The sequence below is a fragment of the Carcharhinus amblyrhynchos genome, chromosome 8 (assembly GCF_965287045.1).
Source record: "Carcharhinus amblyrhynchos chromosome 8, sCarAmb.v2.hapA, whole genome shotgun sequence".
NCBI lineage: Eukaryota > Metazoa > Chordata > Chondrichthyes > Carcharhiniformes > Carcharhinidae > Carcharhinus > Carcharhinus amblyrhynchos.
In genome coordinates this window covers 101,864,639-101,867,637 of record NC_137331.1, presented here as the reverse complement: position 1 = coordinate 101,867,637, position 2,999 = coordinate 101,864,639, and positions in this window count along the sequence as shown.

The window sequence follows — 2,999 nt, the reverse complement described above, 5'->3', positions numbered from 1 at the left end:
TTTGGAGGGTGTGGGTATGAAAGAATTGCAGGCAGCGGAGACCAAGTTGGGAGAAACTGGAGCCCAAATGAAAGACAGGAATGCAGGCAGGGATACAGAATGTAGGGGGTGGCATGAGAACAATACCACATGAATTGGACGGGAAACAGGCAGGCTCAGGAATCCGAGGGCAGATTGTGTTAGCTTGACACAAGAGATTAAGGCTTGCATGAAGGCTCATAGGGGTGGGAAAGGAGAAAGGATTACATATAAAGGAAGAATTTCATGGAGAAACATTGGTGGGGGATTAGGAGGAAGGACAATGGATTGTCAACAGTTAGGAAGAAATGGTAGAGCAAAGTGAAGAACAGTCACAGTCCCTAGTCTAGAACTAAGTAGTCAAGGCATCAGAGTGAAATCTGCCCTGGGGTTATGTGGACTATATTACGAGGCCATGCATATTTCCCATTGTAGCCCTGTTTCAGGGAAGGACAAAGGCTTTGTGGTGAATTGAGATAAGGCACAACTTGGTGTGCAGGGCATGGTCATGGTTTTAATGTTGCTGCCCATTGCTATGTCAAGAACATAAGAACATAAGAACAACGCACTGGTGATAACTGTACAAGGCACTGGTGAGGCCACAACTGAAGTACTGTGTGCAGTTTTGGTCCCTTAATTTGCAAAAGGATATATTGGCCTTGGAGGGAGTACAGAGAAGGTTCACCAGGCTGATACCGGAGATGAGGGGGTTAGCTTATGAGGACAGATTGAATAGACAGGGCCTGTACTTGTTGGAGTTTAGAAGGCTGAGGGGGGATCTTATAGAGACTTAGAAGATAATGAAGGGGCTTGATAGGGTAGAGGTAGAGAGATTCTTTCCACTTAGAAAGGAAGCAAGAACTAGAGGGCGCAGCCTCAAAACAAGAGGGGGGGGACAGCTTAGAACAGAGTTGAGGAAGAACTTCTTCTCTCAGAGGGTGGTGAATCTCTGGAATTCTCTGCCCATTGAAGTGGTGGAGGCTACCTTGCTGAATATACTTAAGTCACATGTAGATAGGTTTCTGATCAATAAGGGAATTAAGGGTTATGGGGAGCAGGCGAGTAAGTGGAACTGATCCACTTCAGATCAGCCACGATCTTATTGAATGGCGGGGGAGGCTCGAAAGGCTAGATGGCCTACTCCTGCTTCTATTTTTTGTGTTCTTAGCTTCTTATTATGTTCTTATGCATAATTAATGAGCTTCCAAGTACCAAATCGGGGGCAATTTCTCACCACTCCAACCAGCGGGCTACATATCATAAAACACATCCACCATGGCACTCAGTTTCAAAATCAGAATATTCCAGTCATCGCAACAGAGAGAAAGTTTCGGCCAATAAGATTGATCACAAAGATATTACTAGTGGTGTGGCTTGAGGAGATTTGAAATACTGCGATTATTTGCACTGAGCAACTAAGAGACAAGAGTAATAGAAGTGTTTATGATTATAATGAATGTTGATAGTTTTCAGAGGGAAATACTATTTTTTTCTGGTTGAGAAGTTATTGAAAAGAAGCTATCAATTAATAATTTTTTTCAAACTCATTTGTGGGACATGGACGACGCTGACTGGCCAGCATTTATTTACACGTCTCTGATTGCTCTTGGAGCCACACTAGGCCAGACCGGGTAAGGACAACAGATGTCCTTCCTTAAAGGATATTAGTGAACTGTCAGGAATTAGTCATTTAATGAAAAGGGAGTTTCGGAGAAATTGTGTTTTGCAGAGACTTGTTGGCACCCAGAATGCTTTGCCACAGGAAGTGATTGGGATCAATTCATCATTTGATATTTTATACACAGGGTGGAATTTTTCTGTATTTTTTTTCAGAATGTCAGCTCTGACTGAAAACCGGCAAGTTACTCTCCAGCTGCACCGCTGAGTTTTAAGACCAGATTTTCTGGTACTCTGACATAATATGAGTGGACGGGGTTCACACCATCACTCGAGAAGGACAGGGCCTGGTAAAGCCGGCAATGCTGGCTGCACAGAGATTGGGGTGCATCTTTAAAGAGTGCCCTGATCAATGCAGAAAGTAAACACCAAGCCCGCCACCTCCCTAGGCAACAATCCCCCCACAAACCACCACAGTGCAAGCAATAGGGCATTCCGTGCCACAACGCCAAAAACAGTCCCCCGCGCACCTCTGACACACACACACCCCCCACCACCACCACTTCCAAGCATCACCTTGCAGGCATCAGGGCCCTCTCCTCTTCCCCCTATCCCTTTGCAGTCACTGGGACTCTACCTTCTCCCCCTACTACTCAGGCATCAGCCTTCCCCAGCACACACAAGGGGATCCCATGGGAAACCCCAGAAGGCCCATCCCTGGCACTGCCCCTTGACCGTACCAATCTGTGCCAAGGACCAGTGCCAGGCTGCAGCCTGGATATGTCCCTCTCCCCCCCGGGGGCTATACTTATCTTGGCTCCCCCAGCGGGATCCCCTTAACTGTTTCCTGCCTTCATAAGCCGAAACTTGTCGATATGATGTCACATCAACAAGGTATCAATATTCTGTGAGGGGAATGATAAGGAGGGGAGGGCCTTTAGACACATGTCAATGCATTAAAATGTATTTAAATGAAGTTGCGAAGGGAAGTTGCAGAGTGGGGAAGTGGGTTGGGTGGGAGAGTGGGGGAGTGGGTTGAGGAGGTGAGGGGGGGGTGGTTGGGGAGGGAGGAGGAAGAAAGCTATGGGAGAGGGTGGCAGAGTAAGGAAGAGGCTGGGCCCACCAGGATATTTTTTGGGCTTTGTCTGGGATATGACCCACGGAGGTCTGGTGCCCCTGGTTGGGGTTTTACCGCCCTTCTCTGGGATCTTCCAGTCCCGTCTATGGCGACTGCCCATGATGGGTTCCCGGCGTTAGGATGGGCGAGCCACCATACACCATAGTTTCGGCAGGACTGGAAAATCCCACTGGCTGCAGATGGCAAGCCACATCCTCCATCAGCAAACGTTACATGGAACACGGTG